The sequence below is a fragment of the Equus caballus genome, chromosome 14, assembly GCF_041296265.1.
Source record: "Equus caballus isolate H_3958 breed thoroughbred chromosome 14, TB-T2T, whole genome shotgun sequence".
NCBI lineage: Eukaryota > Metazoa > Chordata > Mammalia > Perissodactyla > Equidae > Equus > Equus caballus.
In genome coordinates this window covers 67625981-67646479 of record NC_091697.1, presented here as the reverse complement: position 1 = coordinate 67646479, position 20499 = coordinate 67625981, and the positions used below count along the sequence as shown (strand labels likewise).

Below are 20499 nucleotides of genomic sequence, written 5' to 3'. Positions count from 1 at the left end.
AAGAAGACACAAAGAAATGGAAAGATATTCTGTGCTCTTGGATTGGAAGGATTACCATAGTTAAAATGTCCATACTTCCTAAAGCAATCTATAGATTCAATGCAATCTCTAGCAAAGATTCCATGACATTTTTCACAGATATAGAAAAAAGAATCTTAAATTTTATATGGAAGGACAAAAGATCCCAAATAGCCAAAGGAATCCTGAGAAAAAAGAACAAAGCTGGAGGTATCACACTCTCTGATTTCAAAATATACTTCAAAGCCATAGTAACCAAAAAAGCATGGTACTGCACAAAAACAGACACACAGATTAATGGAAGACTCCAGAGCCCAGAAATAAACCCACACATCTCTGGACAGTTAATTTTCAACAAGAGAGCCAAAAACATACACCCTACACAAAAATTAACTCAAACTGTATTAAAGATGTTAATGCAAGACCTGAAGCCATGAAACTTCTAGAAGAAAACATAGGCAGTACACACTCTTTGACATCAGCCTTAGCAGCCTATTTTCAAGCACCATGTCTGACCAGGCAAGGGAAATGATAGAAAAAATAAACAAATGGGAGTACATCAAACTAAAGATCTTCTGCACAGGGAAGGAAACCATCAACAAAACGAAAAGGCAACCTAACAATTGGGAGAAGATATTTGCAAACCATTTATCTGATAAGGGGTAAATATCCAAAATATATAGAGAACTCATACATCTTAACAACAACAAAAAAAACTAGCAACCCAATTAAAAAATGAGCAAAAGATATGAATAGACATTTCTCCAAATAAGCTACAAAAATGGCCAAAAGGCACATGAAAAGATGTTCAACATCATTAATTATCAGAGAAATGCAAATCAAAACTACAATGAGGTATCACCTCATGCCCATCAGAATGGCTATAATTAACAAGACAGGAAATAATAAGTATTGGAGAGGATGTGAAGAAAAGGGAATTCTCATACATTGCCGGGGGGAGCGCCAACTGGTGCAACTACTACAGAACACAGTATGGAGAGTCCTCAAAAAGTTAGGAATAGAACTACCATACTGGACTGGCCCGGCAGCACAGCAGTTAAGTTCACACTTTGCTCTTTGGCGGCCTGGGGTTTGCCAGTTTGGGTCCGAGGTGGGGACATGCCACGGCTTGGCATGCCATGCTGTGGCAGGCGTCCCACATATAAAGTAGAGGAAGATGGGCATGGACATTAGCTTAGGGCCAGGCTTCCTCAGCAAAAAAAGAGGAGGATTGGCAGCAGATGTTAGCTCAGGGCTGATCTTCCTCAAAAAAAAAACAAAAGAAAAAAAGAAGTACCATATGATCCAGTTATTCCACTGCTGAGTAGTTGTCCAAAGAAAATGAAAACATGAATGTGTAAAGATGTATGCACCCCTATGTTCACTGCAGCAATATTCACAATAGCCAAGACTTAGAAGCAACATAGGTGCCCATCAAGGGATGAATGGATAAAGAAGACGTGGTATATCTATATACAATGGAATACTACTCAGCCATAAGAAATGATGAAATCTGGCCATTTGTGACAACATGGACATATCTTGAGGGTATTATGCTAAGTGGAATAAGTCAGAGGGAGAAAGTCAAATACCATATGATCTCACTCATAAGTAGAAGATAAAAACAACAACAAAGAAACACTTAGAGACAGAGATTATATTGGTAGTTGCCAAAATGGAAGGTGGGAGGGAGGAGGGTGAAAGAGGTGATTAGACACGTGTATGGTGATGGATTGTAATTAGTCTTTGGGTAGTGAACTTGATGTAAACTACACAGAAATCGAAATATGATGATGGATACTTGAAATTTATTTAATGCTATAAATCAATGTTACCACAGTCACACACAAGAGGAGAACATATTGATGGGGGAAAAATTAGGGAGTTCATTAAGTATTCTAGATATAAAATCAATATAAATAATAATTACATTTCTTTATATCACTCACAAAATCTTAGGATATAAAACTTTAAAAATAATACCATTTGTAATAGCATCAAAAAACGTAAAATACTAAATAAAACACTAAAGAATAGATCTGACAAAAGATGTACAAAACCCCTGCACCAGGAAAATCTGAAACTTTATTGGGAGAAGTTAATTTATCTTAATAAAGGGAGGGAAATACCACGTATATGGATTGAAAGTGTTTCCAAATTGATATATAGATTCAATGTTATCCAAATAAAATCCCAACACACATTTGTGTGGAAATTAGCAAGCTGATTCTAAAATTAACATAGATATACAAATAGCCCAAAATTGCCAAGAACAAAGCAGGATTACTTAACATCCCAAGAATTGTTATAACACTACATTAATTAAGACGTGTGTATTGGTTCAAGGAGAGACAAACAGGCCAATGGAACAGAATAGAGAGTCCACAACTAGAACCATGGACAAATGAATCCTTGATTTTGACAAAATTGGCCTTGTAGAGCAGTGGCAAAAAAAAGTCTCTTCTATAAATGGTGCTTGGTAAATTAACTACCTACCTAAATAAATAAATATAGAAATAACAAAGTCTAACCTCCACTTCACAACATACACAAATATCAATCTGTAGTGGAAGCCATATTTGTCAAAGGTAAAAAAAATAAAAATTTTAGAAAGAAATAAATATGACTTTGTGGCATGGGATGATTTATTAAACAGGACAAAATGCTCTAGCACAAAGTAAAATATGGATAAATTAGACTACATTAATATTAATAACTTCTTTTATCAAAAGATACAAAAAGAATCAAAAGGCAAGCCCAAAATGGGAGATTATATTTGCAATACATATAAGCGACAATGAGTCTAATATTAAGGAAATAACAAACACCTTTCATTAAGTGAAAAGGAAAAGACAAGGCTATTTTTTAATTAGGAAGAAATCTGAACCAGCACTTTACAAAAGAAGAAAGCCAAATGACCAATAAACATTTTAAAAGTTGCTCAAATTAATACAGATCAAGGAAATAGAAATTAAAACTTCAATAAGCATACCACTATAGAACTCATTAGCATGTTTACATGTAAATACTCACACACTCTCTAACAATATTATATAATGCCAAAGATATTAAACAACTGGAACCTCATACACTACTGACGAATGTATAAACACAAAAGGGTACAATCACTTTGGAAACTATTTGAAGTGATATACTAAATTTGAACATGATCCAACAATCGCACTCCTAGATTCGTAACAAATAGATTTACATCAGCCAGAAGATATGTACAACAATGTTCATAGCAGCGTTATTTTTAACAGCTCCAGACTAGAAAAATGTTAATGTCTATCAGCAGTTGAAAAGTCAAATAAATTGTAGTATACTATGGAATATCACTATATAATGGAATACTGTACAGAAATAAAATTAATGAACAACAGCTACCACAATCAAATGGATAAATCTCACAAGAAAAGTTTAAGTGAAGAAATCACACAAAAAGATGCATACTGAATGATTCAATTTGTATAAAGTTTTAACAATTTATAGTGTTTGAAGTCAAAACGGTGGCTACCTTTGGGGAGGAAAGTGAGGTTAGGAATGGAGAATAAGAAGGGGCTTCTGATGTGGAGGTAGTATTTTAATTTCTTGACCTTTGTAGAATTCACATTGAAGCAATTTATTCTGTTGTAATCTTATGTGCAATTTTCCGTACATTTTTTTGGTAATTCAACAACAAAAATATCTTATTCCTGATATTTCAGAATTATCATGTCTGTCCACAACATGAAACCTTTCAATGTCTCCCAATGCCTTCAGGATTAAATCAAGAACCCACAAGCCCCTTCAAATTGTCTTCCTAGCCTCATTTTCCAACCCTGCCATAGAAATATCCTGTCCTCCAACCACACAAAACCACTAGCAGTTACAGAAATACCCTACTTTGTGACTTTGCCTTTGGCATGCCATTGGGAATCTATAAACTGGCCTTTCCTTGTCCGCTTAGCTAATTCTGCTTGCCCATAAAGTGCCACCCCCTCCATAAAGCTGTATTAGAATCCCCCAGCCTAGGTTAAATTTCTCTCCTTTGTCTTCTTTCAGAACCCTGTCATGCCTCAGTCAGAGCTCTTTAAACTATTCTAATTTCAGTCTATATGTCTATTTTTCCTTGGAAATTGTGGGTCTTACTCAATTTCATGTCCCCAGTTCAAAGCATAATGCTTGGCAGTTACTAAGCAGTTGATAAATATTGTTGAATGTAATTGTCTGCCTGTCAATTGGTTGAAAAACAGCTTCAGTTGTAAACAGAAAAAACAGTCAGCTTGTTTATGCATATTCGTCAGTTGTTTGTATTTGGGAAGAAGGGGCTGGAAATGGGGAGCTTAATTAAAAATTATAAAGGAACCACACATGAAATTTACATTATACAATCATTGAAAGTCAGGGCAACTTCTTCTAGTTCACTGAAATCACTTTCTAGTCACTCTTCTCCTGAATAGGTCTAAACCGATTTTAATGAAATCAGAATTTTTTTTTTTTTGGTTGGGCATTAGAGAATATCTTATTACTCAATATGGACAATTTAAAATGTACAAATCCAAAATGCAAATCAGTTCCATATCTTTTCTAAACTTTTCAGAAATTGAATCAAATAAACGTGATGCAAATCTGTACATTTCTTATCAAGGTCTTAATTTCTTAATAATTTTGGTCAGGGTATATTTTAAATGACTATCTATACATAATGAACATTAATGAATGAATTTAAAGCTTTTATATTCTTTCTCTGTCAAAGGTTTCTAAAATGCTATTTCCAAATTTATAGAAAGGCAGGTTAAGAAGAAAAACCATCCATAAATCCCCTCACTACAAGTGACATAATGAGACTCTATCCTCATAAACTGATGGCAATGACACTGCCATGTATTTTACTGATGCTATCAAAGAACAAAGATCCCCAACAGTATCTCTGTGGCCCATTATGAGCATATTTGATGAAAATACATTTTAACAGAACTCAAATATCTTTAAATGTCATGCAAAGTCACATAACGCCTTTCTCTGTAAACTCAAAATGCATTTTATTTTGCAGCAGCTTTCTGCAGCAGGTAAACAGATACAGCATCTTAGGGATAACTAGTTATTTGTCTTTCAAGCAATGGTTTTCTTCCCAAATATGTTAGCTAGGACTCTGATTTTATAGAGAGAACGCTTATACAAAAAAGGGAAGATTTGGGGAGGCGCCCCTGCAGGAAGATGGCGGCTCGGCCGCGGCGGCATCGCTCGCGGTATGCGAAGCTGCCGCGGGGTGACTTTTGTGAGGGCGCTAAAAAGGCAATGGACGCACCTTCCTTAACGACTTCCACGGAGTGGGACACGCAGGTGGTGAAAGGGTCCTCGCCGCTGGGCCCTGCAGGGCCGGGGGAGGAGGACCTGCCATCCAGCCCGCGGTTGCCGTCGTGGCTGCAGCCGGAGAGGTGCGCCGTGTTCCAGTGCGCGCAGTGCCACGCCGTGCTGGCTGACTCGGTGCACCTCGCCTGGGACCTGTCGCTGTCCCTCGGGGCCGTGGTCTTCTCCAGAGTCACAAATAACATGGTTTTGGAAGCTCCGTTCCAAGTTGGCATTGAAGGTTTACTGAAAGGCAGCACTTATAACCTTTTATTCTGTAGTTCCTGTGGGATTCCCGTTGGTTTCCATCTGTATTCTATCCATGCTGCCCTGGCCGCCTTGAGAGGTCACTTCTGCCTTTCCAGTGACAAGATGCTGTGCTACCTCTTAAAAACAAAAGCAATAGGAAATGCATCTGAGATGGATATTTACAACGTACCTCTACCAGAGCTGAAGGAGAGGATAATGTTAACACATACTCGCTTAAATGCACTGATGACAATTCTGAAGGAAGTGACTCCTGGCCATTCCAAGCCAGAAAACTGATCCGACCAGAGCTTGAGTATCAGGGTCAGGCTTTCCTGCTGTCTTCAACAACACTTGCTTTTTGATCCTTTCTCAAGAAAGATCGACCTCAAAAAATGGATGGCAAATGTGGATTATTCTGTTTACCTCTGGACTGATTTTCTAAATGATTTGTGAAGCTATTTCTAGAAGATGAGAAGCTAAGGAGACTTCTGTCCAGGTTTCATAGCTATTTGCCTTAAGAACTTATTTTAGCTTCTTATCAAGTTTATAATATTTATTTCTGGAAACATCTTCAACTGCAAATTTAGGGATTAAAAGGCAGTGTCCCATGAGTGCTCTGATCTAAAGATGCGTGGTTGGTCTGAAAATAAGAGTTGTACTTAAAAATGTTACTACTATTATTCCTACATGGAGCAGTTGTTATATGAATACTGAAAAGTCATTTTTTTTGTATGTTAAATACAGGTACACACATATTCTGTAGGTAATATTCAATAAGTTGACTGGATAATATACAAGTCCTCTTTTCAGTTGCAAGCTGAGCTTGACAGGGCATTAATGAAAGCAATGATAAAACATCAAACATTCACTGAAATGCTGTTTTTTCATATTTTGCTTTACATAGCATTTGCCTCAGTAGCTTATCATATTATTCATTTAATAAATACGAGGTATTATGCTAAGCTGCTGGGGATAAACGGTAAGCAGAAACAGCCACTCTTCTATCATAGTTTATAATCTTGTCAGAGATGGACATTCAGATAAGCACCTGAAGACATGTAAAATTATGACTGCAGTGAGGGTTTTCAAGAAAAGGGACACGGAAATGCCAGCACAGATAGCAGGTAACTGACGTGGTCTGGGGGTCAGGGGAGGCCTCTGAGGAAGGGAAGTTTCAGCAGTGGTCGGAAAGATGAGGAGTTAATTAGGCGATGGAGGGAACAGCCTCTGCACAGGCCCTGTGAGACCCTTAAGAGAAGGCCGGCAGGAGTTGCAACGTTGGTCAGAAACCAGAGCGAGAAGGCCTTACTGGCCTCCTGAAGGATGTTTTTTTTTATTCCAGGAACAATGGGAAGCCCTTGAAGAATTTTAGAGGAGGCGGCCTATGACAGGATCAAATTTTCTTTTTTCAGAACCTCATGGTTGTCCTGTGGGGAATAGGTGGGAGGGGCTGGCACTAGCACAATCAAGAGATGATCTAGTCGAGTGGTGGTGCAGAGAGAAGGCAACTTGGTCCAGGTAAGCTAGCAGATGTTTTTATAGCAGATTCTTTCCCTTTTATACTGCATAAAGAATATTTTCCTTTAAAATATTTTAAACTGGAGAAAATTCTGATTTGCTTAATGCTTTGGGGTTGCAAAATTTTGGTCCTGTAAGCAAGGGTGAAGACTGGCAACAAACAGTACCAGAAAAGGTCTTAGTTACTTTCTGCTCCTAAAGAATGGGACTGAATAAAGTAATACTATATTGAAAAAAAAAAGGGAAGATTCGTCTAACAGCCATAGGGTCATCTCTCAGAATCTAATCAGGTGTAGAAGGGGAAATAGGGGAGCCTCAGGATTGCATAGCATGGATCTAACTACTACTGGAGATGCAGAAGAAGGTTCTTCTGCTTCTTTGCACATCTGTTTCTGTTGTATTTCTTTCTACAGATTGGCTTCTCCTGCACACTGTCCATCTGATGGATAATGTCTCTTTGAAGCTCCTGAGATTATTTATTATGGATACAGTTACACAAAGAGGCTGACTGTTTCTCTTTTTCTCTCATATATGTACATGCATGTGTGTGTACGTGTGTGTGTGTATATAAAACTATTATTTCTATATGTTATTTCTATATATTTAACTTGAGGAGACATTTGATATCTATATCTGTCATACTTATCAAGAGATGCATGTCCTATAGTATATGGGGGACTTATTTAAACACAAAATGTATATACATCTATCTTTGCATGTGTATGTATATGTGTATACATATGTGTGTATATATATGCATATATATACACACATTTATATACATATACACATTATAATGTATATCACAGATACACTCACAAAACCCATTATAAGAAAGAAATCTAGCTTGCCTTGCTTGGTCAAATGTATAATTTTGGATCAAGTACCTATGATTAGATGACTAGTATAATTTAGTAAAAGCATAGCTTTTGTGAGCCCGTTCCAATCCTGTGAGTCAACAGGATGTCAGGTTACCCAAAAGACAAAATGAAAAGTCTAAACGAAAATGTCAGTAAATTCCTATTCTATTAAGTCAAGGGTAAGAGCTTTCCTAAAACAAGGAAAACTCCATATGCTTAGCAATATTAGCACTGACATTCAACAAGGATTAATCACCTAAAATAATTATTATTTATAACATTATATTTATTTGACCTGATAATGGCACACTCCTTGTCTTCTATCATCTTACAGATAATCTTTGAATTGAGATCAATTCAGGAAGATTCCCAGTCACAAATAGATTTTTCATTGTCCTAAGAAAAAATTAAATAGCAATTATAAACAGAAGTCTATATTTAAAATCACTGATATCATATCCAACTTAATTCTAAGAAATTGTATATTTTTTTCAGAATCTTGACATTCAATTCCTGCAATATCTAGGAATTTCAATAATTCAAGAGTCAGTTTCATTTATTTTTGTAAAATATTTATCTAATTATATAAAATTGAACTAAAATTCTTGCATTCTTTCAAGGATGATGAGACGAAGATAGTGAAAAAAGAGGAGCGGAAGCAGGAATCCAAACAAATTCATAACTGCAACAGAAACAATGACAGTACAGCATGGAAAGTTATATTGAGCCCAATAATTTTATATTTAACAATTAATTGTCCAAAACTATTAGACAAATTCATTTCTATAATTTCAAACTTCAGGTTGACAAATCTGTTACTTAAATACCTAATAAATTTCATATTATTTCAGATTATTAAAGAAGGATGTTTGGAATGCAGTGAGAGAAGCTGAAGGGATCTTGTGAGTAGAGTGGCATTTTTAACGACATTTGCTGATTTTATTAACAGACAAAGAGTGGGAAGAGTCCAGGTGAGTAAAAATATTGACTAAGATGAGTTGTTTTACTTTGGGAAATTAAAGTTTTAAGTTTAAAGTATAGCAAGCAATTTTACATTATTGAATCTATCACAAGGACCCAGGATCTAGCAGTTTCTCAGTTAATATTACCCTTTTAAAAAAACTTAAATAATTTTGCAACATTCTCATCTTCTTTCATATATGTTTATAATGCAAAAATATATGTATATATGCATATAGTAAAGACTTTTTATTAACTGTTATTAATTGGTAAGAAATACATATAAATATATATTTATATATAACTATTTTATAAACTATTATCTAAATATGTTATTTATATATATTTAAATTGATATATTATTTGATATCTATATTCATAACTGCTTATGAAGCCACATTTCCTCTGGTATAACAGGGGACTTATTTCAACTTAAAGTATTAAAATAGTGGATAGAAAATGGTACATTACCATTATTTCTTACTTTATCACACATTTATGAAGCTACAGAAATTTCTAGGAACATAGATGATAGACAGATGGCTAGAAAGATGGATGAAAGTTCATAGTTCTTACGTTGTTCCTATGTGTTTTTGTCTTAGCTAAAAGAAGAAAAAAATCAATACAGACAAAAACATTTTTCATTGTTAGAGAAGTGACTGGACACAGATGAATGTAGAATAAGTTTATCTAAAACTAGAGGATATATATTTGGTACATAATCTCCCAGACATAAAACAGGGTTAATTAAGCAACGTTCCTTGACTATCTTCTCCTCTTTGATATTGTTTTTTTTAATCCGGTTTCTGTTTCTTTGATTCCTACTATGAGTAAGAACATAATTTTTTTTACTGTATTTAACTTTAATTAATTTAAATCTATACAGCCACACATGCCTATTTAAATAGTTACAATATTGGACAGTGCAAGACTAGATTATCTTTAGTCTGCCCCTAAACAAACCATCTAAGCATTATGCAATATCTGGCTGGAAAGGCACTACACAGTGTAGAAATATGTCCAGGCCTGGCTTCTTGCTTTCTCTCCAATGTTAGATTTCTTCTTTTATCTGTTATTTTTTTTTCTCTTGACATTATTCCTTAATGCAAAAACAATGAATTATGTATATAAATTTACAGCTGCTTAAATGAAAGAAGTTATTTAAAATATGTGACCGCGCTTCCTGAAACGGTTTCTAACCTTTACAGTTACAGAACAAGCTAAGAGATGACATTTGCAAAGATTTCTCAGGATGCTCTTAACATTAACTACTTAAGGTATGCTCTGTACAGTGTTTAATAAAAAGTGACTTTTCTCCTCTTTGCAGCAAATAAAAATTGGTCTTATTCATAATATAAATCAAAAAGCTGGTCTCAAGTCTATGTCCTGTGATCTCATCTGTCAACGATAAATAATTCTCAGACAGAATTAACAGCATCTCATACAGAGTCTCTCCCAGTCTACCCAATGTGACACATGGGTAGCACCAGCCACCGTGGCTCTTCTGCTCAAGTGCTGCTTGGGCTAACACTAGGGTTCCGTTCTTGTAGCCACAAAGATTAAAGAGGAGAATAATAGCACGATTTAATTCTCTGCTCCTGAATCTGCTTTTCTGCCATGGCATCTTCCTACTTCTCACCCTGCTCACTCTTCCCCAGCCCACCGACCCACAAGAAAACTTGTCTAGGGTGTGAGAGAATTGAAGTGCTCAAAGAACATATGGGCATGGTGAATCTATGGACAGTGTGCCTTCTCCAGTTCACCTGGTATTGGTATTTGCAAGGCAATGTACAGCACTCATTGCACAGGCTCTGGAATCAGACAGAAGTAGCTTCAGATGGTTTGGATATTTACTATCACCTTGGGCAAGTTATTTAACTTTTGTGTGTCTAAGTTACCCCATCTGTAAAATGAAGATATTAAAAGCTGCCTCATAAGATGGTTATTAGGAAAAATTAAATAATACACATGAATTTGTTACCCAGTTCCTGGCATAGTTTCCAAATGACAGTTATTACAAATTTTAAAAGAAAAAATTAAAAAGTGTAGGTGTAATTTAATAACAATGATCTTAGGAAGTGTTTATCATTCAGTTGTACTTTCCTGCTTAACTCACTGTGTTGAATTCTGCTTGTCATTGAAATCGTAAGCCATTTTTAAACACAGTTTAATTTTACTGCATTTTGTGTTTCCTTGTCTAAATCCTCACTGAAGGAACACCCCAAGCTTAACATCTTTACAACTGCATTAGTTCTCTTTCCTCAAAAGTAGCAGGATTTGAGGGGCTGACCCAGTGGCGCAGTGGTTGAGTTTGCCTGCTCTGCTTTGGTGGCCCGGAGTTCATGGTTTTGGATCCTGGGCGTCGACCTACACACCATTCATCAAGCCATGCTTGAAAGCATCCCACATACAAAATAGAGAAGGATTGGCGTGGATGTTAGCTCAGGGCAATCTTCTTCACCAAACTAATAAAAAAAAAGTAACAGGATTTCTCTCGATGAAGTACTGGTATTCGTCATTAATCTTTCAATCCTTCCTTTCTTGAAATCAGTGTCCAAATCATGTAAATTCCACAACATTGACATGTCTTAAGTCAAATATCTTCTTTTTATTTCCGTAGCTACTGCCTTATTACAGACTCTTAATATCCCTTATTAATGTCATTCTCAGTCTCCTAAGAGACCTCCTGTGTCTCCATTTATGACCCTTCCAAAGCACCCAAGTGACTTTTTTTTTTTCCTTTTTCTCCCCAAACCCCCAGGTACATAGTTGTATATTCTTAGTTGTGGGTCCTGCTAGTTGTGGTATGTGGGACGCCACCTCAGCATGGCTCGATGAGTGGTGCCATGTCCGCGCCCAGGATTTGAACTGACGAAACCCTGGGCCACCTGCAGTGAGCGTGTGAACTTAACCACTCAGTCACGGGCCAGCTCCATCCAAGTGCTCTTTTTATAATGCAGTCTGATCATGTCACTCCCTTGCTTGGAGGCCTGCAGTGATTTCCCTTGTTTAAATTATAAAGCCCAAACTCTAAATCACTGCACACAAAACTGTTCATGTTACTGCCCTGCCTTTCTTTCCAGACTCATTTCTTACTGTGCTCTACTTTTCAGCCTTGCAAAGCTGCCTAGAGATCCCTCAACATCCCATGCTACTTTTGGATGCCAAAAAACATCCAGAGCCGAAAATGGAAGGAGATGCTTGTGATAAAGGTATAAATAGCTCATAGTTTCTGATATGGGCTAGAACTACAACTCAGGCCATGGGGAGTGAAACTCTGAGTTAGAAAGTCTTTATTAAGTTGTTGTATTAATGCAATATGCCTCCCTGAGTCTGCTACATTATTTTCAGTTTCTTGACATGGTTTCTCAGCTCAGCTCATCTTGTATATGGAAGAGCCTGCCCATAATCCAGAGCTCTATACAAAGCCCTCTCTGTTCCAGAGCCCATCACCAACTGATTATTCTACTAGGTGTCATTGAGTTCAAAATCTAGCTCAGCTCATCACTACTTGGGCAGAAACTTAGATCAATGCTCAAACCATGTATTGGTTTCTTTAAGTCATTTTGTCCTCCACTCACCAACCAGTGTCTTCCTCTATAGAAAAAAACAGGTGGACATTATTTCCCTGGGAGCAGGGCTGGGGTAGCTCTAGCAGTTGAAGCTACAAGTGACAGATGAGTGTGGAAGGCATATTGACTAACATATCCAAACATACTCAAAGACTCTGTACTTCTACCTGGAATGCACTTTTTTTTAAAATTTTATTTATTTATTTATTTTTAAATATTTTATTTTTTTCCTTTTTCTCCCCAAAGCCCCCCAGTACATAGTTGTATATTCTTCGTTGTGGGTCCTTCTAGTTGTGGCATGTGGGACGCTGCCTCAGCGTGGTTTGATGAGCAGTGCCATGTCTGCGCCCAGGATTCGAACCAATGAAACACTGGGCTGCCTGCAGCGGAGCATGCGAACTTAACCACTCGGCCACGGGGCCAGCCCCTACCTGGAATGCACTTTTATCCCTCTTGTCTGCTGGTGATAACTACCCATCTTTCAAACTACTGTATGTTTCTTGAGGACAGGGATTGTGTCTTCCTTGTGGTTGTATCTCCAGCCTGGAAAATTTTGGCAATCTATAAATAGTTGTTGAATTAATGAGTACATATACTTTTGCCACCTACCTAAAAGGTCTTTCCTGTCTCTTGCAAACAAAGGCCCATCCTCCTCACACCACCTTATAATACCCTCCTCATATACCTTTATTAGAAACTGAAGTACTGATATATTTATTTGATTCCAACACTTTAAAGACTATAAGCTTCTTAAAGAAAATCATGATTTATTAATTTCTAACAACATTCCTAATGCAATGTGCATGCTGAAAAATGTCTGCTGAATGAATAAGTGATAAATTGGCAATTTTGGCCAGCCCTTCACACTCCTAGTGTCCCTTTTGATTGAATCTTCCTTTACGATAGCAGTATTTTATGTAAGGTTATGTGGTTCACCAGGAAGCAGAAATAAGTAAAGCTGAAGAAACTTTGTCACTGTGCAGAATGTGCCTTATACTGCAAGCAAAAGAATTTTCAGCCCATCACTGTTCTTAGTTTTGTTGGCCTTTCACTGGAGAAACTGGTCTTCAGCACACCCACTCACTGAGGCACACTCGGGGGACTTTGCTAGAGGTCTTGATATAGAACTTTTGACTGGTTTTCTCCAAGGACACAATTATGAAACAAGTCTCTGTGGACCTCACTAATTGGCTCTGTTTTAATACCCTTTATCACAGCATACATAATTCTTTTGTTTGAAGATCATCTAAAGGATATATCATATGCCAAAAATAATCAGATGTAGGGGCCGGCCCTGTGGCCGAGTGGTTGAATTCGCGCGCTTTGCTGCAGGCGGCCCAGTGTTTCGTTGGTTCGAATCCTGGGCGCGGACATGGCACTGCTCATCAAACCACGCTGAGGCGGCGTCCCACATGCCACAATTAGCAGGACCCACAACTAAGAATATACAACTATGTACCGGGGGGACTTTGGGGAGAAAAAGGAAAAAATAAAATCTTAAAAAAAAAAAATCAGATGTATTGTTCTTTCCTTTCCTTAATGAACTCTACCATACTTTGTCTTCTCCAGTAAATTGCAAATGAGTCACAGTTCGGAAATTAATTCTAAAAGAAAGCAACTTTTCAAGCATGGAAATGGTAAGTATTAACTTCAGTGTATGACCATCTGTCAGCATTAATGCCCATCAGGGATTTCTTCCCTAATGATTTGTTTTTCTAGCCAATGAAAAGCAGAGTTTTTGAACTTCAAATGGTAGTAAATTATTTATATATTTACCAACTTGTTTTCAAAGCTAATTAATTTTTTCAAGCTAGAAATATTTGTACAGATTTTTAAAAAATTATCTCTATAAAGTAGAAAGTGAAATTCTCTAAATTCCAGTTCCCTGGATGTAACTCTAATGAACACTACATTTTTAAAAATAATTTGTTTTGAACATCATTTAAGGTTGCCTAACATCTTTAGATTTGCCTAATGTTGTTAAGGCTGACTCGAAGTGTTAACAAATTTGGTTGAGTAAATTAAAAGTAGTATTTTTTTAAAGTATCAAAATAGTCATCTCTAATTTGCCTTTATTGATGTAGGGTCATCTTCAATGTCCAATGTAGATGAGAGTTCTCTATAATAACTCTGAATAATTACAATGACAGCCCTCTAATTTGTATGTATTTTATCTTTTCTGCTCTCATATGACAGTGAAGTGGCTAATTACTTTCCAAAGTAGCCAATTACATCCACAGTTAATCAGCTACAGTAATTATCTCAGGACTTTTCTATACAATAGAAAGTTTCAGTCATCATAAGGGAAATTTGCTTCATCTTTTGAAGTGTGCAGATGTATTGAATTCAGTAAACATACGCTGTTACTTTGGTAAGTCCACTCTATTATGATTATCAACTGGGACCATAGGGGAGAAATAGAAATCATATAGGAACAATTTTCTTTTACTTTTCTTTGTAATAATAGTCACATTCACCACATTCTTCTTTTAAAAATGGTGTACATTTACAATCAACAGTGTAAAACTCAGGATAAAAACAGAGAATAGCCTGGAACAAGCTGTAAAACCAGAAATCAGCTGCTCCTTTTTCTCTTCAAGGGAATCCTAGAGGAAATCAGTGTGGTTGAAGCAAGGCCCACCACAGACTCCAGCAAACCCCCCACACGTAAAAGCCATTCCTCGAGCTGAGATTGCCTCACTTTCCACCTGTGGCCCACCAAATTTTGGTCACAGAGATAACCTGAAAGAGTCAGATTTCCATTACTAACTACCTAATCACAGGCAAAGCCCTATATCTGGCTCTAATTTGTTGAGGTTTGTATGAAAGAGAAAATCTTCAAGAGAGATAATTAAGTTCACAGGAAAGTGAGTTATCAGAATATGAGACAACTTGTCTTGCCCTTCTGGGCAGAATATTAATCTGAATGAGTAGGCAAATTTGTTTCTGACTAAAATGATAGAGAAGTGAAAGACAGTAATAGAACAGAGGAGAAGAATGGGCTGGGAGAATCTGAAGATAAAATTGTGTCATCATTAAATGATTTTAGAGAAGAAATTGCCCTCTCAGAACACCCAAGACCCAAAAACCCATTGGTTTACTGAATTTAGTTAAAAGTGCTTGGAAAAAAATTGGGAAGACTTGGCAAGATGCTTAAACCTCATTTTTGTGAATGAATAGTTTTGAGGAAGACACGTTTTATAGTTTCTTATTTCATACCATATGAAGAGCAGAAAAGTATTAATAAATGGAACATACAAATTAGCCAAAAATGATAAATTAAACAGTTTATCTGGGGCCGGCCCAGGGGTGCACTGGTTAAGTGCTCACCTCCTGCTTCGGTGGCCCGGAGTTCACCGGTTCGGATCCTGGGTTCAGACATGGCACCGCTTGGCAAGCCACGCTGTGGTAGGCATCCCACATATAAAGTAGAGGAAGATGGGCATGGATGATAGCTCAGGGCCAGTCTTCTTCAGCAAAAAGAGGAGGATTGGCAGCAGATGTTAGCTCAGGGCTAATCTTCCTCAAAAAAAAAAAAACAAAACAGTTTATCAAATTACATATACAGTCCTTTGCCCTGAATTAACAGTTTGAAAAAAATTGTTTTTACATCTGTTAGCATTAGCCTAGGGATAATCCTTGGAAGGATACAGGTTGAATTAATTTATGCTGTAGATTAAAGTTGTTAGGATCATTGGATAATTTAGAGTGTTAGGAACAGGAAGACATACAAATGGCCAACAACACATGAAAAAATATCCTACATCATTAGACATTAGAGAAATAAAAGTGAAAACCACAATGAAATATTCTTCCCACACAGTAGGATGGCTATAACAAAAAATTAAAAAGAAAATGGAAAGTCAGTGTTGGTGAGGATGTGGTAAATTAGAACTGTCATACATGGCTGGTGAGAATGTAAATGGTTCAGCCTCTGTGGAAAATAGTTTGACAGTTCCTCAATAAATTAAAGGTAGAATTACCATATGACCAGCAATTCCACTGCTAGACATATATCCAAAAGGATTAAGGACAGGTACCAAAACAAATCTTTGTCCACAAATGTTCACAGCAGTACTATTCACAATGGTCAAAAAGTGGAAACGACCAAAATGTCCATCAACTAATAAATGAAGAAACAAAATACAGTATAGCTAAACAATGGAATGTTATTCAGCTACAAAAGGAATAAAGTACTGATACATGCTACCACATGGATGAACTTTGAAAACATTATATACTAAGTGAAATAAGAGGGTCACAGAAGGCCACATATTATATGATTCCATGTATATTAAACATCCAGAACAGATGAATCAATAGATTTAAAAAGTAGATTAGTGGCTCCCCGGATGAAGGGGGAATATAGAATGTGACTGCTCAACGGGTCCAAGATTTCTTTTTGGGGTGATGAAAATGTTCTGGAACTAGATAAAGGTGATGGTTGTACACCGTTGTGAATTTACCATATGCCACTAAACTGTACACTTTAAAATGGTTGAAACGGCAAATTTCATATGTACTTTACCACAATAAAAAAAAGTATTAGGAAATGAAATGGAAGTATTAGGAAATGAAATGGAATTAAGAAAAACAGTTGCCTTCACATGAAAGTAAATGCCTCTCAAAAACTAAACCTCATTTTTTTTTCCTCTGTCCTCCACAGTACTTGCTAAGAACATTCTCATCAAACTAAGTCAGTTTTGGAAGCTGACTGATGCTTCTCTTCCTGAAGCCTGTCAATGTAACACTTCCCACGGTACCCTTTCAACCTCTAGCTCCAGGGCTGAAGTTAGCACAACTCCAGTGAGTTTTGTGGTGCTTGACATAGTATATTCTTTTCCATATTTGTCATTGATATATGTTATAAAAGAGGGAGTTTTTCAAATACTTATTTTCATTTTAATTCATTTAGAAAAGAATAGGTGCTTTGGATTATTGAAAATGATATCTCTTTAAGCTACTTTTAACAGAGGATTGAAAATGATGGTTCCCGCAATTCTTTACTCATGACTCTTACTCACCCTCTTTCAAAATCTAAATGTTACAAGTAAGGATTTTAGTTATGGTTTTGTGCCCTAGACAATGATGTCAATTGAGGTTTAACATCAGTCTTAGCCTCTGAGATGTTCAGTAATCATCTCCGAGAAACAGATGTGCATACTCATTGTAAAATTGCTACTCAAGAAAGGAAAACAAACCGTTTTATTGATATTTATGGATATACTGGTCATTTAAGTGAATTAGTCTGTACTGTATAAGATGTCATGCTAGACCACAGTGACTTAAGCTGCCACGATGCTGGGATTTAGGGCGTGAGGTAAATTACTGTTAGTGGAAGGAGGAGATCACCAGGATCCATAGTGAAAGTCAAACCAAATGCAATGCTCTCACCATCTGGATGCCAGTATGAGTTTCTCCTTAGCAGATTAAAGCTTACCCAATCACAGGAATTCAGGCAAAAGGAAGAAAGTCAAAGGGAAAAAATGACTTCCTTGCTGCTTTATAAAACATACCATCTAGCTTTTGAAAATATACCATTCAGATGGTTAACATTACATAGAAAAGAACAGTATTTACAATACTACCTCTAAGTGAAAGTAATAAGCTACAATACAGAAAAATGAAGAGCTAAACTCTACACTACAAACATTAAAGTGTGAAAGATGAGTTAAATTTGAGCCGGAAGGATTTGAGAAAGTAGGGTTAGACTTTGGCTTTAAGGAATGGATAAGAACAGACAGCAGGAGGGGAAACGGACACCTTGTCAAGTAAGTCAGGTGCTGTAAGCAAAAACCCAGGTATCGGAGTAAGAACAATACTGAAGAATCAAGTTTGACTGAAACCAGGAGGCCAAGTTGGGAATAGTAAATGATAATAAAGTGAGAAATGCAAGATGGAGCAAAAGTTCAAAGTTCCTTAGATGCCCAGAAGGAGTTTGAATTTATGCAAAGGAAAGTAGAGAAACAGTCATTTCCTTTGGGTCTGGCTGCTCAAACTGTCAAACTAGGAAGATGGCTTGGTTTTAATATGCAGTATGAAGAGAGAAAAGTTTAGAGTCAAGGAAACCATCTGGAGGTTGTTAGAACGACTTAACCCTGCAATGATGAAGACCAAAAATGGGGAAAGGATGTAGACACAGAGAAGGTGCAGATTCAAGAACTATAGCAAACAACAGTACCTGCTGACAGAGCAGGCGAGAGGAAGAGAAGAACCACAGAGGCAGAGGAAGTGTATAGTCTCAATTCCTCTGATAGGAACGAATAAGTGGGGAGACAAGTGGGGTTAATTTTGTTGATGGTAGGCTTGAGTCAATATTAGGGAATCTAAGTAGAGGACATGGAAGGAAAAATATTACTTTTCTCACAAACCTAAAAGTATTTCAAGGGTAAAATAAGACAATATGTACAAAAGTGTTTTCCAAGCTTATGTGTAAATATAAATACAGCTTATGTATAAAATATATTTTCATTGTTATTTCCGTTTTAACAATTACAGTATTACAAGGCTGAGACTTGAGAAGGCTCAAGGCTAGATAGGCTAGTGGGTGTCTCCTTGGAGGTTAAAGTTAAAACCTCTAGCACAGATGAGTTTACTCAGTAATGTGGCTCATTAAAGAAGAGCAATGGGCTCACTGTGTCCAGACAAAATGCAAGAAAGAACAAACGTTGAAATCATTAACAGGAAGTTTGATTTATATAGCTGTGTAAAGATTTTATTTTCCTTGTCGTAGAAGTTGAATTTAATGCCAATCAAATTCAATATTTATACATAATGGACAACCCAATATACTTCAACTTTTTAACTATTACTCATTCCATATACACAGACACACACACGCAAACAAAGAAAACAAATTAGATGGTCAGTGGTATCATGATATGTGAAGTAACGATTTCACCATATTTTAAGTCACCGCATGTGAAACTAAAATAATGATTTTACTGAGGCTTTTTTTTTAACTGTAAAGGAACCAACCAGGGTTCTATGAGATGTGTTTCTTTGCAATATGATAGTATCTAGTTAAAGAAAATTACTCTGTTGATTTGCTTAGTGAAAGGGTAAGGGAAGATGATTATCCTTAGCTTTGATAAGTAAAATTAAAGCAGATAAATGCTATGGAGTCTGAGATAACAACGCCTTAGGTGAATTAACGGCTAAGAAAATCAATAGTCTTCCCCAAAAACAATTAGTTTCAGACTTGTCCTTTCTCATTATTTAACACTCATAAACCAATATAGTGATGACTATTCTAATTACTAAAATTTTTAAAGTACACTATCAAGTCACACAAATAAGTTCACTGGAATGTTACCTAGAAATTGTATGGCACACATACATAAAAATTACTTTTCACTTTGTAATATATTCATAATAAGCATGTGTTACCTTTAGGATGGAAATGGAAATAAATACCATTATTGATGTGACAAAATGATTTTGTCACAATTCAAAAATACGGTAGCATTTAGATGAGTTAGTTATTCTATAATGAGCCAAAGAAATACAATACTGATGTAAAAATGGTGAACATTTAAGAAAAAAATCTCTAGGGATGTTATATATGCTAATTAGCATATCAGAACAATACAGATTGTAAGAAGTTTAACTTTTTCACAAACTCCTAACTGTTCCTTAATTTTGCTTGTCCAATACAGAATTCTTTTTCTTTTTTTCACCCAAAGTCATGCACGTGTGTGTATATATTGAAATGTGAGATCACCTCCCTCCTCGAGAGCTCAACATTTTGCTCCACTTAGCAGCCATAAAGATCTGTATGGTCAAGTCACGTCAAGCCAGAAGTGAATGTCATAACTGACAAAGTGTATATCAGCAGTTACTGACCTTTTGGAGAAGATAAGAGCCGAACATAAAGGAAGAGAATATAAAGAAAGAATACCAAACTGCAGTGCTTTGTTGAAGTGGTAAATCCTATCTGATTTGTATGTATTTACCAACACAGCTCAAATTCTCAAAGATGCAATGCATAT

The 20499-nt window shown here is 36.4% G+C and overlaps 1 pseudogene; it reads left to right on the top strand.

The window, feature by feature from the left end:
• The first annotated feature begins 5217 nt into the window (after positions 1-5217).
• On the top strand, positions 5218-6013 carry LOC100064048 (protein Mis18-beta pseudogene; annotated as a pseudogene).
• The last annotated feature ends 14486 nt before the right edge of the window (positions 6014-20499 follow it).